The sequence below is a fragment of the Dermochelys coriacea genome, chromosome 10 (genome assembly GCF_009764565.3).
Source record: "Dermochelys coriacea isolate rDerCor1 chromosome 10, rDerCor1.pri.v4, whole genome shotgun sequence".
Taxonomy (NCBI): Eukaryota; Metazoa; Chordata; order Testudines; family Dermochelyidae; genus Dermochelys; species Dermochelys coriacea.
The window spans coordinates 80,402,313-80,425,040 of record NC_050077.1 but is presented as its reverse complement, the minus strand read 5'-3'; the positions used below and the strand labels follow the sequence as shown (position 1 = coordinate 80,425,040).

The window sequence follows — 22,728 nt, the reverse complement described above, 5'->3', positions numbered from 1 at the left end:
AAATTAATAGGCAGCAGGTTTAAAACAAACAAAGTATTTTTTTTCACACAACACACAGTCAAACTGTGGAACTCCTTGCTGGAGGATGTTGTGAAGGCCAAGACTATAACTGGGTTCAAAAAAGAACTAGATAAATTCTTGGAGGATGGTTTTCCTAGCCTCTGTTTGCCAGAAATTGGGAGTGGACGACAGGGGATGGATCACTTGATGATTACCTGTTCTGTTCATTCCCTCTGGGGCACCTGGGACTGGCCACTGTTGGAAGACAGGATATGGGGCTAAATGGACCTTTGGTCTGACCCAGTATGACCGTTCTTATGTTCTTAACTTCCATGGGCTTTATATCAAACCGTGATTTCAGAGTCAAGGCCTAGATGGCCCTTCCCACGGGGCCAGCAGCAGGGGTTTGGCCCTGCCCCCTCATGAAGCCAAAAATGCTGGAGGTGCAGGCAGCTGGTGTGAGTTCCCCACCTTCTTGGAGCCAGTGGAGCTCGCACTTCTGGCTTCAGCCCTGTTGTGGTGGGTGGCGGGCAGCAGGCTCTGGTCCCTCGTGACAGTGCTTCGGCCCAGACCCACTGGCCCCTAGTGCCTCCCCCAGCTCATCACCCCGGTCTCACTGCCTCCTCCAGCCCACCATCCATCACCCTGGCCCTTGTGCCCTCGCTACCCACCTCGCCATCTAGGGCTTAATTTGTCCCCCAGCTTGCCAGGGCTTTGTAAATTTGCTGTGAAAAATGATATTTCGATGTTTGTTAATATCACTTTTCACTGCCTCCCAAGTAGCTAGCAAGTCTGCTGCTGTGAAAAATTATATTAAGAAACATACAAATATCACTTTTCATAGCAGCAGACTTATTAGCTAGGAAGTCTTTAAAAAAAAAGCAAGCAAAAGAAATAATGACAAGAACATGCAAAGAACCTTATTTTTGTTTCTGTTCTGTTTAGGTCCAGTATAGAAAAGAGACAACTGTACATTATTTGTATTATTGAGTTTAAAAAAACCCCCAAACCCTACATAAATACGTTACAATGATTTGAACATGCATCTGTGCATATTTTTGTTTTTCCTAAAGTTAATTAAGTATTTTAGGAAAAATTGTCAGAGTGGCCGCCAGCAAGAGTTGGTGGCCACACTCTGAGGCCACAAAAAAAATTGCTGTAAGAACCCCTTATTCACCATGCCATTACGCTGATCATACCATGCAGGACCATAGCATTGGTTTGTGATACATTACTGATTCGCTGATTCTGATTGACTTAATAATCTTTTGAAGTCTGTGAATTTACACATCCTGCTCTCCCTTCATTTGGCTTTAAGGGTTAAAGGACAAAACTATTATAAGTTTCAGTCAAACAAACTATTTTTGACATAATAGTATTTTTAAAAATATACTACAGCTGTGAATATTTTCTCACTTTTTTTTTTGTCTCCTGCGATTTGTGTATTTTACTTTTCAGTATAATATCTGTTCTATCTTCTGCTCCCTATAATAAAGGACTAAGTGTACAGTATCCTTAGGATTTGCTGGATTTAATGAGAATGGATTTATGTTGATTACAGTTGATGGGACTGAAATGGTGTCTAGTTATAAATTTTCTAGTTTTAATTTTGCCACTTAGTCATATGGTACCAAAAATATCTTTGAAGTATTTTTTCCCTTGTAAAGTGGCAAAATTGCTAAAGAAATGCTTTAGAGTATATTGTAGTTTTAGGAATACACAAGTTTCTGATTGATGTTGAATTTTTAAACTTTATCAATGAATGCTGATTAGTAAAGATGGTTGAAAATTAAAAGAAATTTTTGCAAAATTTTTCATTTAGTTTATTTGATATAATGTTTTGTGGAAATTTCCTGCAACATTTTAATCCTATTTTTTAATTCAATATTTCAATTACAAATTCCTTGATATTACAATTTTTTTTAATCCAACCATCTCTACTTTTATAAATAATTTGCATTTCTATGGCATCAACCATGGATGGACCTCAAAGTGCTTTACAAATATTAATTAATGAATCAAAACTCACAATACCTCTTTAAGATGTAGTAGTCATCCCATTTTTACAGATGGGAAAGTGAGGCAGAGGGAGGCCAAGGGCCTTTCTAGCATTCATTAAAGTAAATGGAAAGATTCCCTTTAATTTTAACAGGAACTGAATCAGACCCTAGAAAGTATGTTGTAACATAGAATCATAGAACTGGAAAGGACCTCGAGAGGTCATCTAGTCCAGTCCCCTGCACTCGTGGCAGGACTAAGTATTATCTAGACCATCCCTGAGAGGTGTTTGTCTAACCTGCTCTTAAAAAGCTCCAGTGATGAAGATTCCACAACCTCCCTAGGCAATTTATTCCAGCATTTAACCACCCTGACAGTTAGGAAGTTTTTCCTAATGTCCAACCTAAACCTCCCTAAACATTATAGGCTGTTCATCCCTACACAATCCACAAATAAATAAAATAAATAATAAAAGGCACAGAGCCAGATAAAACTCCCCAACCTATCGAATACTGTACCATCCACCCAAGGGCTCACTGATATCAAAGGTTCCACTGAAGTCTCTTGTAATGTTGAGAGGCAGCTCATTCTGGTGGAGAAGGTATTGAACTGGGAGTCAGGATACCTGGATTTTATTCCTTGCTTTGTCCTGACCTGCTATGTGACTTTAGGCAAGCCACTTTTCTCCTTTGTTTCCCCTCTTGGTCTTGTTTGTCCCATCTATCTAGATTGTAAACTGTGTGGCAGACATTCTTGTAATATGTGCATGTAAAGCACAATGGGGGCCTGATCTCTGTTGGTGCTACCATGATATGAATAACAAGAATAGAGGGATAAATGAATACAATTAAATGTTTAAGTGGGTCTGGATTCAAATGGATACTAACTATTCATAAGAATACTTGCAAAGACCCAAGTAGGGAATGGTCACAAAGAAAAATCCACAGCTTATTTCACCTTCTGCCTTCTTTGTTTAGTAAAATGTCTCTCACTGGCTATTCATAGATTCTAAGGCCAGACAGGATCATTGTGATCATCTAGTGTGACCTCCTATATAGCACAGGCCATAGAACTTCCCTGAAATAATTCCTGGAGCATATATAAAACATCCAATCTTGATTTAAAAATGATCAGTGATAGAGAATCCACCACAAGCCTTGGTAAATTGTACCAATGGTTAACTGCTCTCACCATTAGAAATTTACACATTATTTCCGGTCTGATTTTTGTCTAATGTCAACTTCCAGTCTTTGGATCATTTTATACTTTTCTTTGGTATTAAATATTTGTTCCCCAGGTAGGTACTAATAGACTGTAATCAAGTCAGCCCTTAACCTTCTCTTTGTTAAGATAAACAGCTTAAGTTCTTTGAGTTTATCACTATAAGGGAGGTTTTCTAACTCATTAATCATTCTTTTGGCTCTTCTCTAAACCATCTCCAATTTATCAACACCCTTCTTTAATTGTGGACACCAGAACTAGACACAGTAGTCCAGCAGCGATTGTACCTGTAGGACTGCGGGACCCCATTGGAAACAGTTTCACTTGATGATGTTACCCCATTTACAGTTACATTTTGAGATCTATCAGTTAACCAGTTTTTAATCCATTGAATATGTGCCATGTTAATTGTATATCAATCTAGTTTTTCACCAAAATGTTGTGGAGTAGCAAGTCAAATGCCATACAGAAGCCCAAGTATATTACTTCTATGAGACTGATAGAACCACAACTGTTTTGAAAGAAACACAGCTAGACAGGGCAATGTGTGTTTCACAGCACATGCAAAGAATTCCATTTGCTGCAGAGATGCGTTGCACTCAGATGGAAATATTTTCTGCAATATTAAGGCCATCAGGAGACAAGTGTGGGAGGACAGTCAGCCAACTTGTAAATTGAATTTAGGACAGCATTTCTAGAAAAAAAAATTGTACACATAGAGATGCCTTGTAGATTTGTTTCAGTATGAGAGCTCTGCAAGTCCCCATCAATTTTAATCCTTATTTTAACTTTATTAGCTTTAGTCTTGCTGGTACTAGGAAGTGTAGGTTATTGCCTGGTCCAGAGGGGAGTCTCCTAAGGGAGAGCAGACAGTGGTCCTGCCATCTGTCTTCTCTTGTATTTCTGCCTGGGGGGAGCAGCATTAAGTTTTGGTAACTCAGCTCTATGAGGAGGAGATGGGGGGGATTGCACTGAATCAGTGCATCTCCAAGCACCATGTATCTATGTCCCCTCTGTGACCAGTCCTGCCTACTTTTGGGTGTGTTCTCGCCTCTTGGGTGGCAGCAGAGGAGAAGTTGTGGTTGCTTTATACCACCTCCTTCTCCACAGTGAACTTCCTACTGCCTCTGATTATACCAACATTAGCCGCTGTGACCCAGGGCTGCATCTAGCCCAGAATTTAAAGAAACGCGGAGGCTTAGCCCTGGACTTTTTTGTTGTTTGAATAGTGCCCATTTGGATGGCTGGCAGATTCAGAGAATAGGTAACAGGCTACATAGAACCTGTAGCCTCTAGGCTGTGGTCACAAATCTAGCCCAGATTGTCTGTTCACTTCTGGTGGCTATTTGGTGATCTATGTGAAATGAGTTTGATGGGCGAGTGGAGTTCCCAGTGTATAGATGTCCACCAGCACAACTTGCAACTTTTACAGACAGCAAACTGGGAAAGAGGGGTGCATCCTCACTCCAAGAGGTAGTTCCTTCAGGTCAGGATGGTTGTGCTTTGGTGTGGCAATGGGCCGCTCTCTTCCCTCATTGTAGCAGTGCTGGGGATAGAGAGAAGAAAATCTTGTCTCCAAGGGCGTCAATCCAGCAGTTTTCACTAAAAAAAAAAAAAAAAAAAGTCAACAGTTCTGTGGTGACCTAGAATCCTATTTGCGACGTCTCCGACTCAAGGAATATTTCCAACACACCTCTGACCAACATATTAACCCACAGAGACCTTCCTACCAACACTACAAAAAGAAGGATTCTGGGTGGACTCCTCCTGAAGGTCGAAACAGCAGATTGGACTTCTACATAGAGTGCTTCCGCCGACGTGCACGGGCTGAAATTATGGAAAAGTAGCATCACTTGCCCCATAACCTCAGCCGTGCAGAACACAATGCCATCCACAGCCTCAGAAACAACTCTGACATCATTATCAAAAAGGCTGACAAAGAAGGTGCTGTCGTCATCATGAATAGGTCGGAGTATGAACAAGAGGCTACTAGGCAGCTCTCCAACACCACTTTCTACAAGCCATTACCCTCTGATCCCACTGAGAGTTACCAAAAGAAACTACAGCATTTGCTCAAGAAACTCCCTGAAAAAGCACAAGAACAAATCCGCACAGACACACCCCTAGAATCCCGACCTGGGGTATTCTATCTGCTACCCAAGATCCATAAACCTGGAAATCCTGGACGCCCCATCATCTCAGGCATTGGCACCCTGACAGCAGGATTGTCTGGCTATGTAGACTCCCTCCTCAGGCCCTATGTTACCAGCACTCCCAGCTATCTTCGAGACACCACTGACTTCCTGAGGAAACTACAGTCCATTGGTGATCTTCCTAAAAACACCATCCTAGCCACTATGGATGTAGAAGCCTCTACACCAACATTCCACACAAAGATGGACTACAAGCCGTCAGGAACAGTATCCCCGATAATGTCACGGCTAACCTGGTGGCTGAACTTTGTGACTTTGTCCTCACCCGTAACTATTTCACATTTGGGGACAATGTATACCTTCAAATCAGCGGCACTGCGATGGGTACCCGCATGGCCCCACAGTATGCCAACATTTTTATGGCTGACTTAGAACAACGCTTCCTCAGCTCTCGTCCCCTAATGCCCCTACTCTACTTGCGCTACATTGATGACATCTTCATCATCTGGACCCATGGAAAAGAAGCTCTTGAGGAATTCCACCATGATTTCAACAATTTCCATCCCACTATCAACCTCAGCCTGGACCAGTCCACACAACAGATCCACTTCCTGGACACTACGGTGCTAATACACGATGGTCACATAAACACCACCCTATATCGCTATTCCTACCTACATGCCTCTAGCTTTCATCCAGATCATACCACACGATCCATTGTCTACAGCCAAGCTCTACGATATAACCACATTTGCTCCAACCCCTCAGACAGAGACAAACACCTACAAGATCTCTATCATGCATTCTTACATCTACAATACCCACCTGCTGAAGTGAAGAAACAGATTGACAGAGCCAGAAGAGTACCCAGAAGTCACCTACTACAGGACAGGCCCAACAAAGAAAATAACAGAACACCACTAGCCATCACCTTCAGCCCCCAACTAAAACCTCTCCAACTCATCATGAAGGATCTACAACCTATCCTGAAGGACGACCCATCACTCTCACAGATCTTGGGAGACAGGCCAGTCCTTGCTTACAGACAGCCCCCCAGTCTGAAGCAAATACTCACCAGCAACCACACCACACAACAGAACCACTAACCCAGGAACCTATCCTTGCAACAAAGCCCGTTGCCAACTCTGTCCACATATCTATTCAGGGGACACCATCATAGGGCCTAATCACATCAGCCACACTATCAGAGGCTCAAAGAAAAGGAGTACTTGTGGCACCTTAGAAACTGAAGTGAGCTGTAGCTCACAAAAGCTTATGCTCAAATAAATTTGTTAGTCTCTAAGGTGCCACAAGTACTCCTTTTCTTTTTGTGAATACAGACTAACACGGCTGCTACTCTGAAACCTATCAGAGGCTCGTTCACCTGTGCATCTACCAATGTGATATATGCCATCACGTGCCAGCAATGCCCCTCTGCCATGTACATTGGTCAAACTGGACAGTCTCTACGTAAAAGAATAAATGGACACAAATCAGACATCAAGAATTATAACATTCAAAAACCAGTCGGAGAACACTTCAGTCTCTCCAGTCACTCGATTACAGACCTGAGGGTGGCTATCCTTCAACAAAAAAGCTTCAAAAACAGACTCCAACGAGAGACTGCTGAATTGGAATTAATTTGCAAACTGGATACAATTAATTTAGGCTTGAATAGAGACTGGGAATGGATGAGTCATTACACAAAGTAAAACTATTTCCCCATGTTATTTCTCCCCCCCACCCCACCCCCCACTGTTCCTCAGATGTTCTTGTTAACTGCTGGAAATAGCCTACCTTGCTTGTCACCATGAAAGGTTTTCCTCCTTTCCCCGCCCCCCCCCCCCCCCCCCGCTGCTGGTGATGGCTCATCTTAAGTGATCACTCTCCTTACAGTGTGTATGCTAAAACCCATTGTTTCATGTTCTCTGTGTGTGTATATAAATCTCCCCTCTGTATTTTCCACCAAATGCATCTGATGAAGTGAGCTGTAGCTCACGAAAGCTTATGCTCAAATAAATTTGTTAGTCTAAGGTGCCACAAGTACTCCTTTTCTTTTAGCGAATACAGACTAACATGGCTGCTACTCTGAAACTTTTTTTTATTTGCCATTGCTATTCATTATGTATCCTATGTGCTTCTTTCAATATTTTTTTTCATTATAAGGGATCTCTTCTCTCAGTACACGTGCATAACTTTCATTAATGTCAATAGTAACTTCAAGTATCCAAGGCTGATTGTCCATCTGTTTCAGTATCCTTTTCTGACACTGACCAATGTCATGCTTCAAGCAAAGGCAAAATTCCACTCCACATTTGCCAAAATGCTTCTGGGGACATTAGGAAATTTTGTGCAGAATACACTGAGAAGACTATTTTGTATTGACCTCAGGTGGCATTCAGCTTATGCTTGAAAGCATGAGGACTGATAACTTTTGTAATTTATTTTAGCTAGCGTGACTGCACAAGCTGTTCTTATTCATAGACATAGTTAATCTTTTTACACAACTAAGCTATTATCTTAGTAACGGCCTGCAAAAGGATGTTCCACAGGTGAATTATACATTATACTTGATGTTTGTTGCCTTTAAGTACCCTCCTTCATCTTGTATGATGATGAAGGATCAATCACCATGTTCACTTAATTTTCTTGATACCATTTGTTTTTACTTACCAACATTTAGCTAAATGTTGGTCCAAATTTAGCTCTTATGTAAGTTGTCATAATTCCATTGAAGGTAATGGTGTTGCTTCCACTTATATCAGGACTAAACTGTTTCTTTTAACACTATGATATCTCCTTTTACTCCTATCCTTATTAAATTAAGCACAATATTGTATCCTTCAAAGCAGGGGTATAGCACCCACTAAAATCAATGAGCTACATGAACACAACTCATGGCAGAATTTGGGCTTGTATAGGACTAGACTTATAAGAAATCCATAATCACTAGCTGCGTCTCAACTAATTTTCAATGTCTTTCTCTAAAGCCCGTAGAAGTTTATGTGGTCAGATTATGGGCTTGATCCAAACACCATTGAAATTAACAGACTCCCACTGACATCAATTGGCTTTGGATCAGGTCCTACATCATGTTTTCTGTTTTTCCTCAACTACGAGGGTGAAAGATTAATTTAGCATACATCCTTCTTACCTTAGAAAGTGGGTCTGTGTTTAAAGGTGAATTAAGGTTGTATCTGGATATAGGCTCAAGTAAGGAACATGACATCTGGACTCCTTAAGACTTTGGGGGAGCTCAGTTCTATACCTTGGACCCATCTCTAGTTGTATTAGTCAACAGTCATGACAGGGAATCAAATGAAATGTCATTCCTAAAAATGTAGCAGTTAGAGTTGTAATCAAGGGTACAATCCTGCTTTCCTTAGTCAGGTAAATCTCCCAGTGAAGTCAAGAGCAGAATGCAGAATTGGGTCCCAAGAAGCTGGATTTTCTACTAAAAATATACCTAAATCCAATATATTTTTACTTGATATGGATGTTTAGTATTAGTAGAAGGGAGCTGGATGTAAAGAAGGCCAGCACTATTATTCAACATTATTAATGATGATATCCACTGGTAAGTCTCAAAAACTAGAAAACTAATAAATTTTACATATTGGAAAAAAATCACAATAGATCAAACAAATATATAAATTCTTTAAAGTATTTAATGTGTTAAGAGGACAGAATGATAAATTCAATATTGAAAACCAATATCAAGTTCACAATTACATGCCATTTATCATCACTGATTGCACAGACAGCATCTTATTGCAGGGAACAAAGTGATTCATAAACGGAGACACTGAACAGTTCTATTAAAAAAAAAAGGGGGGGTGTTTAAAAATTCATGCTACATCTTGGAAGCCTTGCTTTCTCTTCTACCGTTATTGACAACAATAACTTGCATTTTCAGAAATAAATTATGCACATTTCATTTCTTGAGCTTTAACGTTAAATGGGCAATACTTTTGTATGAGGTGAAGCTGATACTTTTACAAACAATAACATGAGCCAATATTTTGTTGTTCTCTACAGGACCGATTCTCCCCTTTCGGAAAAGAAATGGCATATAGAAAATGTAAAAGTAGATAGGAAATCAATTCCGAATTAGACAGATGGAAGAAGGCAAATAGAAGCCACCAAAATACTTACAAGCATGGATTGACTATGAAAAGAAATAATGTATGAATGGTGCCTTCTTACTCAACAGATTGGCGTCCTGGGTAAAATCCTTGAAATCAATGGCAAAACTTCCATTGGCTTCAATGTGGTCAGGATGCCCTGTGTGAATTGAAAGTCAGACAGTCTTGCTTTTGTGAAAGAACTATACTACTTTTAACTCTGGTCATCCCAGCAAAACGCTGGGAGAGGGAACTGGATTCTCTTCTGGCTCACACTTTATCAGCAACATTGTAATTTGCAGTTGCAGAATCATCACTGCAACCCCATTGTCTTCAGAATCTGCCCTCAGTTAAACTTACGGAAGGGTGGCATACGTCTAACTAGAGGCATAATTTCAGGACAAGGGGCTTGCACAGGTGTAACTGAGCAGAGTTTTCCCTTTAGAACCTTGATAGGTTGTTCCTGGCTCATTAATCAGAACTAATTAACTTGACTTTCAGATCCCAGGCTGAGTTTGCCAGGACATAATGCTAGTCTGAACATGTCGAGCCAACACTGGGGAAACCCCCACTCCCATCTTTTTATTTGTAAACTGAGCACATTTAATATGGAGTAATGGATTGTATTTTAATGTGGAGCCCCACAATGCTTTTTTCTTTTTACACTAAGTCCCTTTCTAGAGTAGAATTAGAGTAGAGTAGAATTGTACTTTAAGTAGAGATTGATATAAGGGTCTGAGTAAAACACTAGCCATCCACAAAATGAGTGTTTTTTTTTAAATCAAATCTACAGCCAGATACACTGAAATCTACTAAAATGTTTTTTCCTCCAGCCCCGTTTTCTCAGAAAGGACAGCATCTTGCGTTCAGAGAGTAACAGAATAGTTCATCAGTGGCAGCATTACTTGGAAATAGGATTTTGCCTACGCAAGAACTGCAGGATCAGGCCTTTTATCTTGATCATGGAAAGCGTTTGGGCGCAGTGTAATTTTTTGATCTTTGGTACCAAGAACTGTCACAATTTCACATGGTATCCCTGACTTTTAATTGGGAATTCTGAATTAGTTGAAAGGCATGTAAAAATAATGTATCACCTTGTTGGGTACACAATTTAGGAGGCTTAAGACAGCTGTTGGCTGTAGTAAGGATCTGGACTAAATTATGTCCAATAAATGGGTTCTAGCGTCACGTGTTTCAGACAGTGTTCGTGGAATAACCTGTACGTACTTGTTGAAGATCTGGAAAGCCGATTTTTCCACAGCTGGGCAGTTGTGAAACATAGTGCTGAGACACAAACTGTGTCCTCAGTACAGAACAACTGGAGTTTTTAATATTCTTATACAAATAGTAAAATAATTAACTGGACAATTTTTATTCAATACATTTATTTTAAGATTTAATCAATATTCAGTGTTAAATATTGAAAATTTAATAAACATGGTTGCTAATTTATTATTGATGTTAGTTAACAGGAAGTTGGTGAAAATAATTAAAAACGAGGAGGGAGGGAGAATTCACCTTAGATGCACAATTCTTCAGCTCCTGATAATGTTGCCTTAACTACTGGTGATGGGGGAGAAAATAGCTTTCTGGAGGTAGTGAGAGAGTAAGGAGCTGGGTTTGGAGAAAGGTGGATAAGAAGCCAGCAGTTCCATAATCTTTTCTCCTTGTCTTGGCTCAAATGGCTGATGGGGGATCTAGGGAAGTCCGCGTGCAGAAAAAAAAAATAATTGGGGTAAGTGCAGTGTCAGGAATCAAGAAGTTTTCTAGGAAGCTGGGAGATTACCGCTGAAATGGAGAGTCTCTTATTGAAAATCAAGGCTGAATGGAGCCTTAGTGAACTATGTCCTTTTTGGGGATCTGCCATCCCCTGGAAATGTGCAATTGGCATGTTGCCAACAAATCCACACTGTAAGGCAAAGGATGCTGGGAGCCCATAATACATACATAAAGCATTCTGTGGGCTGGACATCCATGATGAGGCTATGAAAACAAAATAGGCCTCTGAGCATTGTAGCTGTGTAATACAGAGGGGTCTGCTCTTGTGTTCCTTACACATTACCATAAGAGGAGACTAAGGAATGCAGGATCAGGCCCAAAGTTGTTACAGTTCTGGAAAATGATAAATATTAACATTTAGCACATGAATAGTGTTTTTCATCTTCAAAACACTTTACAACATGAAATTACTTCGTTCAACAGCTAATTAAATTAGGAGTGGATTGTGCATACATTTGAAATCACAGATCATAAACATTTTCTTTTAAGGATTTTTTTTATATTACCTTTGTAACTATTTTAATACGTCGTTTTGAGGAGAAATTACAATCACAAGGCGAGATTCTCTCCCCCCACCCCCAATAGCAGTGAAGAGTCCAAAAGCACCCTAATGCTGCAGACCAATGTAATAAGCAGCAGGCTGCTGCTCTAGATTAATAGGGGATTCTATGGCAGAGGCAAATTTTTCATAGTGCTTCCGTCTTCTTACCAGCATCCTCAGTCTTGCCTGGTGGCGACTTTAGGCAGCTGCTGTCCATCTAGGGCTGATTTGAGCAAGGCAGTGAGAAAGCTGCGTTTTGTTTGTGTGGGAATGAAGGTGCAAGCGCCACATAGGAAAGGCGTGGATGTGCACCGGCAAATCCAGGCACGCTGAAGTAAAGCCAGAAGTTTGCATGATCCCCGGGAAAGCAAATCCGCAGAATTGGCGAGGTCCGGAGCCCTGGGTCTTTCAGCAGCAGGGAACAGGGAGCAATATTGCTTTCTGTCTCCTACGTGCTGCTGGGCTGCCAAGTGTCCCTTTGCAGTTAGGGAGCTTGCATCCTCACGCAGACACATCTTCAAAGAGTTTGGGTCTAGTCTTATGCTCGGTGTGGCGGGGGGCAGGTTTGAACCTCTATGCTTTGATGCCATGCGTGGAAATTTCATAGGAAATAAAAAATTACCCACTGCAATGCAATGCAATGCAACCCCCCCTCCCCCGGACACGCCCCCCCAACCACGCCCAGCCCCACCAGGGACCTGGAAAGTTTCTCCGCTCTGGCGACGTCTGCACATGCACGAATCCAAGGAGCCGAGCCTCAGCCCCGCGCGTCTGCGGCAGCCGCCCTTGCCTTTGCGCACCCAGCCGGCTTTGGGGTTAGTTGCATCCCGGAGCGACGGCCCAGGGACGTGGCTGTGACCGGAGCTGCGCCGCGGGCTGAAGGGCTCCAAGTCCGTCCCTCCGTCCGTCCGCCCCCCCCCCCCGGGTCCCGCTGGGAGGCGGGTTTAAGGGGCGTCGCGGGGCGGCTGCAACTTTCCCAACAGAGCCAAAGAAGCGCCCGGAGCCTGCGGTAGCAGCGGCGCCTTCAGCAGCAGCAGCAGCCGCCGCCGCCGCCGGAGCGGATCCGAGCGAGCGGCTCCGGCGCCCCCCACCCACTGCAGCCGGGGCTGCTGCTCCGGGTCTATTGCACCGAGCCCCGCCGGCGCGGGAGGGAAGGCTCCGAGGTAGGTGTGAGCGTGGAGAGGGGGACGCCCGGCCGTGCATCTTCCCCCCCCGGGGCGCGTCCGGGCAGGGGGCTCCCCTCGCACCGCTGCGCCGGCCTGGTTGGGGGCTCCCTGCTGGACTGGGGGGGGGTCCCCCCCTTCTCCGCCTCCCGCTCCCTGGCGCTGTCCAGGGACCCGGGGTCACCCCAGCCGCTGGGTGTTGCAGGGGGATGCCGCGGAGAGAGAGCCCTGCTGGGGGGGGGGGCTCGCCCCCCCATCACAGCGCCGCCCCCCTCCCCGCGCTTTAACGGGGGTGTTGCTTCGGGACTAACTTTCTTCCCGCTGCAGGAGGCAGGTCCGGCTGCTACGCCGGCGCTTCCCGGCTCGGCTTGTGCCCCCGCAGCGCATCGATGTAACCAGGTGCTGGGTGGATGGGGGGGGTCCCCCGGGGGCCGCGAGAGGGGAGTGGCAGCGCGCGCTGGGCGGGGGACCCCTCTGCCGGCTCGGGGATGATGCGGGGGAAGGATTCGCCGGATCGCTGCCGCTCAGGGCGGCCAAGCGCGCCCTGCCTCCGGCTGGAGACTCTTCCAGGCTGCCGCCGGGTCAGGTGGCTCCCAGCCGGCGGGGAGGAATCTGGGGAGTGTCGGAGCATCAGCAGCCTGGATGCCCAAGGCAAGGAAATCAGAGATGCTCAAAGTTCTGTGTCATTAACGTGCCGCTGCCGGCATTGGGTACCGCATTGTATTTCAACAAATCCAGTGAGCATGAAATAACATTAAGGGTCTGACTTAAACCTCCGCTAGTCGGGCGAAGCTCAGAGTTAACTGGGGGGGGGGGGGAAGGGGAGGGGAAAAGAGAGAGAGAGAGGGGGCTGAAATTCACATCTTAATGCCCATCCGGCTGGTTATTACACAGAACGTTGCAACCCTTCAAGGTTCCAAATTTAGTGAGCCTGGGGAGACCCCCGTAATACTCAGCCCTGTGTATCAGTGGTATAAATCCCAATCTTAAATTTCTTACCTCCTAGTTAGTCTTAGATCTTCTGATGTCACTTTAACAGAGTCTATGGCTTTTGATTGTGATAGTGTTAGATAAAAATGAAATGAACCAACTGTACCCATCTCAGTGGAAGTGTGTTGGAGACCCCATTGTGGGATATTAGTGAGTGTGATCATTTACAATCTAAGGCTCTGCTCCTGAAAATTCTTATGCACGTGAATAACTACGCATGGGACCCTATCCCACTGAAGTCAATGGGAGTGACTTCTTCATTGGGCTTTTTATCAGGCTAGTGAGTGATTCTATACTTATGTGCATAAAGTTATTCACGTGTTTGCAGGATCCCTCTTGGTGGAAGTACGTGAGTTTCTGCTTGTCAACACTAAATTACAGGGAATTCTTGAATATCAAATGTTTGTTGAACTTGGTTTTCATAACTCCTCCTGTTATGCAAAGGCAGCTGTGAAGCATTTCACTAAGTCTGCTTATTAAAGATTCATAGGGATATTTTGTTGGAAACATTTTTGGCCATTCAAAGATTAGTCATTTTTCAAAACAAAAATTTGTGCCCCCTCTTCTCACCGTGCTGAAAAGAAATCACTGCTTTATAAACTTCCATAATTTCAGTTTACAAGTGGGTGGCTGAGGCAGTTTGCTGTACTATAGTGAGGTATTTTATGTTGTGGTTATGGTTTTAATTAAAACACTCAGCAATTTGGATGGGTGCTTATCATTATAATTTAAAAATAAATCAATTAAGTAAGTTTGTTTTTAGTCAGAGCTATAAAACTGAAGGCATGATCTTTTCCCCCTTTGTGCATGTGGGTGGGGGAATTTTTTCACATAAAAATGGCCAAATTAACAGTTCAGACTTTGCTTGAACAATCTATCATGCTTTAGATGTTAAATACCAGATTTCATTTTAAAGCAAATATACACAGTAAAATTATAAATCCCCCAAAATAGGGGATTATAATGGAAATGTGAATGCACTTTTAAATGCAATTTGTACAAACTACCTCTTTACTAAGATCACAGTTCTTTCAAGCCTTTTATCTACGACTGTAAAATGATTTATAATTCCATGCTACTACAAAGCATGTGCCTGGTTATTGTTTTCAAAATCATGTGGTATGAGCTACTATTTAAATATAATATTTATGATGCTGCTTTGATGGCTCAGTTTAGAAAGAGGAATGCTGCATACTATTGCATACTAAATGCTCCTATATAATTACTGTTTGTTTGCAGTAGCATTGCAAAGTCTCTGGGGCAGGAATGTAAATGGAGTGTTTTATAGTTCAGTTACTTAATATAAAAGCTACAAGCTCTTGTCTACTGGGCGTACCAGAACTGCAGAAGTTGGGGAGCCCAGCAGAAAGCCTGTAGGTGGAGCACATTCACATGTAGTATTACCATTCAGACTTTTCTTTAAGGGTTGGAGCATGTACTCCCAATTGCTGTTGGCCTCTAAGGGCTGTCCGGTGCACAGTAAAGGTGTGGTGGCCTCCCCCAAATTGCCCAGTCAGACCCCTTCAGGTGTAGAGTATCTCTGGATGTACCTCTCCACCTTGTTCTCAGGGTGTACAAGCACCCTCATTCTTGCTGTTTCCTGCACGGGTGTTCTAGTGAGCACACGCGCCATGACAGTCAGAGTCTAGCTGTGATCCAAAGCACCCTGAAGTCCCTGGGAGTCTTTCCACTTACCTCAATGGGCTTTAGATCAGACCCTATGTGAGTATGTCTGTTGCCTATGTCTCAGGTACATCTATGTATTGTCTGTATCTTGGGTGTAACTAAGAAATGATTTGGACCAAGTAGTAGGAAAAGCCTGAGACAACTGAAGTAGTTATAAGTGTCATCATGAGTAAATGAGTTACCATGAAGGGCTGTCGGGTATTAATGAAAAGGATGAAAAAAACTCAGCATGGTTGCTGAGGCTGACAGTACTGATGTCAGAGTTGGTTCTTCTCTTTGCACTGGAATTTGAAAACTGACATGTGGTAAACTCACTCAGCAGGTTTTATAAGCTAAGAAGAGAGGGATGAAAAAGTTTGTAGAACAGTTAAAGGGCTACTTGCAAAGTAGACAAAACCCAAACAGAATCTGCTGTAAAAATTGCAGGCCAGATCTTGCCGTGTGGTGCTCCCCTGTGACTCCCCGTGGCTGCAGTGTGAGTTGTGCACTTGTTCCAACTGTTTTAAAAAATGTGATACTGACCTTGGAAATTAGAGAGTACGGCCAGGTCTCTGGAGCATCACAGATTTACACCAGCTGAGGATCTGGCCCAGTATTTCCAAAGTGATCGCTGCAGCATAAAGAGAATCCCAGTTTCTCAGCCAAATTGACCAAAACCAAATCCAAAATGATGTGGGATTTGTATGAATAAAAATAAGTGTTTGTAAATGATAGAATCATGTAATCCAGGCAGTTACTGTTCTCTGGCTACCTGGTCTGTACCTGCTAGGTCAGGGGTTCTCATACTTCATTGCACCATGACCCCCTTCTGACAACAAAAATTACTACACAACCCCAGGAGGAGAGACCGAAACCTGAGCACACCCAAGCCCCACTGCCCCGGGCAAGGGGGCCAAAGCCCGAGCCCAACTGGGCCAGGGAGGGGCAAAGCCCAAGCCCCACCGCTCTGGGCAGTGGGGTTTGGGCATGGGCTTTGGCCCCGGGTGGTGGAGCTTAGGCTTCAGCCCGCTGGCCCCAGCAAGTCTAACACCAGCCCTGGCAACCCCATTAAAATAAGGTCCCGATCCACAGTTTGAGAACCGCTGTGCTAGGGAGAGTATTGAAACTTGCATGAATCCTTCTCTCTGTAAGAGAGAAATCCATGAGAAATGTCAACACTCTGCCCGCTTACAGCAGTTCAGCGGGCAGAGATGAGAGCTTGTGCTACCAGCACACGATTGCAAACGAGATCAAAGCTGGTAGGTCTAATAATCTTTAAATTATTTGCCATCAGAACTGGTACTGAGTGTTATCCTTTGCAACAGCCTCAGCAGAGAGGCTAGCAACTTGAATGGTCACACAGACTAAACTACATTCATTACTAGAGACATCCTCCTTCCAGAACAGGTTTTGAAGCACAGAAGAAAGAACCCTGCTTCTATTATTTTTAAAGCCTCATGATTTTTAAGCTAAACTTAGGATTTTTGGGGGGCCTGGGTTTTCATGCCTTGGGTTGGTGATATTGGGATCTGAGCAGCACCATAGGGTATGTCTACACTTAGAGCTGGAGATGTAAATTCCAGCTTGAGGAGACATACCTGCGCTAACTGTCATGGTGGGGTAGCACAAGCAGGCACAGGCCCTGGAATAATGATGCTGGCATGAGCTGTTGGAATAATAAAAGATTGGGCGCACCCATTTGAGTGAACCTGTTTTTGAATAGTAGAGGTGAGAGCCTTTGGTACAGATTCTCCCTTTTCCTCAGCGTAAATTAGGGTTGCCAGGTGTCCCGTTTTTGGCTGTTGAAAGGCCAGTTGGCGGTGCAGCGGAGCTAAGGCAGGCTCCTTGCCTACCCTGTCTCTGTGTGGCTCCCAGAAGCGGCTGGTATGTCCCTGTGGCCCCTAGGTGCAGGGGCGGCCAGGGAGGCTCTATGAGCTGTCCCCCCCCCCGAGCGCTGGCTCCCCAGCTCTCATTGGCTCAGGGAAGGGGCAGGGTAACAGTGTTCGGTTTTCTGCAAACAGAAAGTTGGCAACCCTAGCATAAATCAGGAGTATGTGGAATTGCTTATCTTGGTTTTACATCAGTGTGACCAGAGAATCAGACTTTATATTTTGTTTTTAAAATCTACCAAGCGAGGGCAGCATGGATGATTTGTAAGCAGTTGACTGGCATATGGTAGCTTTATAATACCACTATGTTCATATCACCATCTGGATTAATGTGCAGTCTTTCAAAAAGGAGTTTGAGTTGAAAAAGAGAAAATACAGTGAAGTTGCTTAGTAGCTCACAAGCATTTGGGTCAGGAGACAGGAACTGCACTGCTCTTTCCAACCAAGTCAGATGTCCTGCTCCCTAACAGACAGCTGCCTGTACCACAGAAACCAGTTAGTACCTGGGTTATGGTCTGGCAGTACTTACTCAGGGCAAAATATTGCATTGATTTGCACCTGAGTGAAGTCATGGGATTGCATGGGATGTAGAATTTGGCCCTCAGCAAGGAGACTGGGATCCTGTGTTTCGTTAGCAGTCTCAGCGGAGAGGCTGAGATTGTGTGGGATTAGAGACTGAGTTGTGCTCTATTTCTGCAGAGGAAACCTTCACGTTCAGGTTGAGGCTGTGAGCAGGGCAGTGTTGGGGAGCTTGTACTTTCACTCCCAACCAGTGGATAACTATTACCGCAGACTGCAGCTTAGACCCCTCTGATCAGACCTCAAATACACCTTAAGAAAAGGAAAAACAAAAAACCAAGCACCAGCCATTTTGGTCGAGTCTACCTTCAGGGCATGTGTGTAGAGCCCTGTGTTTTTCACAAATATGAAATAAAATGAAAAACAAGTTATAAAACGAAAAACTTCACCCAACAGCGGTGGCTGTCCCATGGACTGGGCCTTGCTCCCTGCTCCAGGCCTGGTGCACCGAGTCACATAGCTGCTTACTCAGATTTGGCCTGGCTGTCCCTCTCTCATCCTGGAGGAGGGGAGGCTGGCCAAACCTGAATGGGGCTGTGACCCGGAGCAGGGAACCAGGCCCAGACCTGTGGGACAGGAGCTGTAGCTATTGGGTGGGAGTGACGTTGCACTCCATATGTTTTATGGAAATATGCTTATGAATGTAAATATGATGTAACTGGAATATGCTTTATGCAAAAGGTCTCTTGTAAGGTATCACTGAAGTGAGCTGTAGCTCACGAAAGCTTATGCTCTAATAAATTTGTTAGTCTCTAAGGTGCCACAAGTCCTCCTTTTCTTATTACAAAGGTTATAACCTACTGAATATATTCATCCTGTTTGTATGAATGTATCATTCTTGTATCTGAAACTAGGAATATGAAGTATAACTCTGAGGTTCTATTGTAATTATACAAAGTGTGGGCCATTAATGGTGGTTTAGATTCTTGATGGCTCCCATTGTCTAGGACAATTGGTTGTAAAAGGTTTATTTACCTGCAAGCCTTCCTGTGTACTGTGAGCCAGCCCCTGGGTAATGAAGAATGAGGTCTTATAGTGACATGTGATCATGTCACGTGATACTGGAATCCATCTTAAATCTGGTACTTTTCCATTTTGAAGGGGGGAGTGGGGACCCAGAGAGACAAAAGATTCCCGCCTTGTGCCAAAGCTATAAAAGGGGGCAGAGCAGGACAAAGTGGGGGCAGTCATGAGAATACCCCGGTTTACCACCTAAGATGTCTGCTGGAACTAACAGGGACTGTACCAGGGGAAAGGATTGGGCCCAGATTAGGAAGGAGTCTAGTCTATGAAAGAAGGTTATTGGAACATCTCTGAGGGTGAGATATTACCTGTAATCAGTTTCTTAATTTATTAGGCTTAGACTTGCGTGTTTTTGCTTTATTTTGCTTGGTGACATACTTTGTTCTGTCTGTTATTACTTGAAACCACTTAAATCCTACTTTTTATATGTAATAAAATCACTTCTGTTTATTATTAAACCCAGAGTAAGTGATTAATACCTGGGGGAGCAAACAGCTGTGCATATCTCTCTATCCGTGTTATAGAGGGCGGACAATTTATGAATTTACCCTGTATAAGCTTTATACAGAGTAAAACAGATTTATTTGGGGTTTGGATTCCATTGGGAGCTGGGTGTCTGGGTGCTGGAGAAGGTAACCTGCTGAGCTGATTTCACTTAAAGCCTGCAGCTTTGGGGGCATGGTATGGACCCTGGGTCTGTGTTGTAGCAGGCTAGCGTGTCTGGCTCAACAAGGCAGGATTCTGGAGTCCCAAGCTGGCAGGGAAAACGGGCTCAGAGGTAATTTCAGCACGTCAGGTGACAGTCCCAAAGGGGTCTCTGTGACCGAACGCGTCACAGTGCTGTGACCTGGAGCGGGGAACCAGGCCCAGGCCCATGGGACAGGAGCTGTAGCTATGGGGTGAGCTTGCTTGGCAACCCGTACCCCCATCCCCGGGGTCAGGAGTCAGCCCTCCAGAAGGCCTCCCATATCTCCGAAGTGCAGATCCAACACTTCCCCCAGTGATCACTAGGACCACTCGCCCCACCCCATGTAGATAAAATGGTAAAACATCAATTTCCTCTCCAAAAAATGAAAAATTATAAATAATGATTTCATGAGGCTTTCATATGATCTATCCACCTGTATTATGAGGAAAACACTCCTTGACATGCAGTGTCATTTATAGTTCTCAAGTAAAGTGAAATGATAAATGCTTTTAAAAGCGGAAGAACTGTCAAAACAGAATTTGGCAATGTTTCAGTCTTTAAAGGGTTTAATTCACTTGCCACAGCTATCTTAATTTCTAATAAAGAATTAAAACAATGGTACTGTATGTGGCATTATTATAGCATAAATTACTTTTGTTTGTCTTCATTAAGACAATGAATAATTGGCAATTAATTTGAAACCAAATTTAACTTCTGCTTGTAGAAACAGGTACAGCACATCAAAACCATTAAAGGTACAATGCTTACCATTTTTCAAACTCAGTAAAAATGTCTAATGTACTGTTTTTCCTCTCATGCCCCCTTTAATTCCACTTTTCTGCATATTTCAGATAGACATTTTATCAAGTAAACAGGGCCAATTAGTCATTTTATAGATATCTCAAAATTTACCTCTTACAGATTTTGTTATGCATTGCTTTCTGTAGAGCACCATGTGAACAGTCATCCATTGCAACTCTGGAGAACAAAGTGTTTTAAGCCAACTTTTCCTTAAAAAGGGGATTTATAGAGGGATTTTTTTTTGTTAGATGTTTTGGAATAATTTATATAGGATGCACATACCATATGTGATGGGGTGTACAAAACCCTCACTGAACAACAAGGGGTTAAGGGATCATTTTGGGCTCAGCTGGTCCTGTAGGATTGCCAACATTCTAATCGCACACAACTGAACACACTAGTCCTGCCCCTTCCCTGAGGCCACGCCTCCTGCCCCACCTCTTCCCGAGGCCCTGCGCCCCACTCACTACATTCCCCCTCCCTCAGTGGTTTGCTTTCACTCACTTTCACTGGGGTGGGGCAGAGGGTTGGGCTGTGGGAGGGGGTGAGGGCTTCATCTTGGGGTGTGTGCTCTGGGGTGGGGCCGGGGATGAGGGGTTTGGGGTGCAGGAGGGGGCTCCAGGTTGGGAGGGCGCCTCAGGGTTGGGGCACGGGCTTACCTCCAGGGGCTCCTGGTCAGCAGCACAGCAGAGAGGCTAAGGCAGGCTTCCTGCCTGTCCTGACTCTGCGCTGTGCTCTGGAAGCAGCCAGCAGGTCCGGCTCCTGAGTCCAAGCCGGAGGTGCGGCAAGCGGCTCCTTTCGCTGCTCTCACTCATAGGCACCACCCCCACCGCTCCCATTAGCTGCGGTTCCCAGCCAATGGGGGTGCAGAGCCGGTGCTCGGGGTGGGGGCAGCGTGCGGAGCCCCGTGCCGCCCCCCGCCCGCCTAGGAGCTGGACATGCTGGCTGCTTCCGTCGCATAGCGCAGAGCCAGGACAGGTAGGGACTTAGCTCCGCAGCACCGCCGACGGGACTTTTAACGGCCCAGTCGGCAGTGCTGACCAGGGTCCCTTTTCAACCAGTTGTTCAGTTAGAAAACTGGACACCTGGTCACCTTACAGCCCTGCCACATCTGCAGCAAATACTCCATCTGCTAGAGGAATTAGAAGGCTGGGAAGTCGCTCCTTCGGATGGCAGAGCTGGAGGCGAGCAGACCTGCAGCCCACAGCATCAGCAGAGGAGAGGGAAACCTAAAACCTCAGACTCTGCTGCCCAAAAGGGTCTTCGTCTCTGGGGTGGGTCCTCCCTCCCTCAAGAATCAGAGAGGGAAGTGTCCTGTGACCTTGGACATTGGTAACCCCCTCTTACTTCTTTTGGTTTGGATTTCCCCACTAGGCAAAGGCCTTGGACTGAGCTGACCCCAGTGAAGGAGAGGAAGAGGCAGAGGCCCGGGGGGACAGCCTTGAACCTTGGTTGCTAGATTACTTGTAGCCCAAAGGGCCCTAAGTTGGAGCCCGGTGGAGTGCGAGGGCCCAGGCTTCCCTCCCCACAACCCCCTTGACAGTCGAGGGTTGTAGCCGTGACCACTAGGCCACGCTTCTCAACCAGACTCCAAGGGAGGACCATTGCACCATAGTAGTGCCCAACCATGTTGTTTTTGTTTTGCTGTATAGAAGGGTGAGGCATCTAAATTACCATCTTTTTAAATAAGAGACAAGGTGAGTGAGCGCTGAATGCTAATTGGAGCCTTTCAAGTATAAAAATGGTTTGAGAGATGCGTTTTACTATTGTAAAAGCCAAAGAGCAGAATGTATAAAAATCAGTGCGAAGACCAGGTTAATTCACCCAGCTCTTGTTTAAATGTAATATAATGTGAATTCTTGCTGTACTTCTCCATTTAAAGGGAGATGGTCCTGTGCAAACTATTTTTATAGGTGCCTTCTTTTTATTGTGAAAATATGGATCATCACTTAGCAGACTCGGTACATATTGGCTGCATAGATTGATGTTTTTACTCTTTTAAGTAAAGGCGTGTAGTAATGTGAGTTTTCCCTGAGTAAGGATTTCAGGATCCAGCTCTATATACACAATGTAATGTTAGGATTGTGAAAATTCTTGATCATTCATATTTTGTT

General features: G+C 44.3%; 1 protein-coding gene across 1 annotated transcript in view; it reads left to right on the top strand.

Moving 5' to 3' along the window:
- The first annotated feature begins 12,538 nt into the window (after positions 1-12,538).
- MEGF11 (multiple EGF like domains 11) overlaps positions 12,539-22,728 on the top strand; it is a 384,734-nt gene continuing 374,544 nt past the window's right edge. Inside the window, exon 1 of the mRNA XM_038420566.2 lies at positions 12,539-12,979. The gene's annotated coding sequence lies outside the window, so the exon portion shown is untranslated. The remainder of the gene's footprint in view (positions 12,980-22,728) is intronic.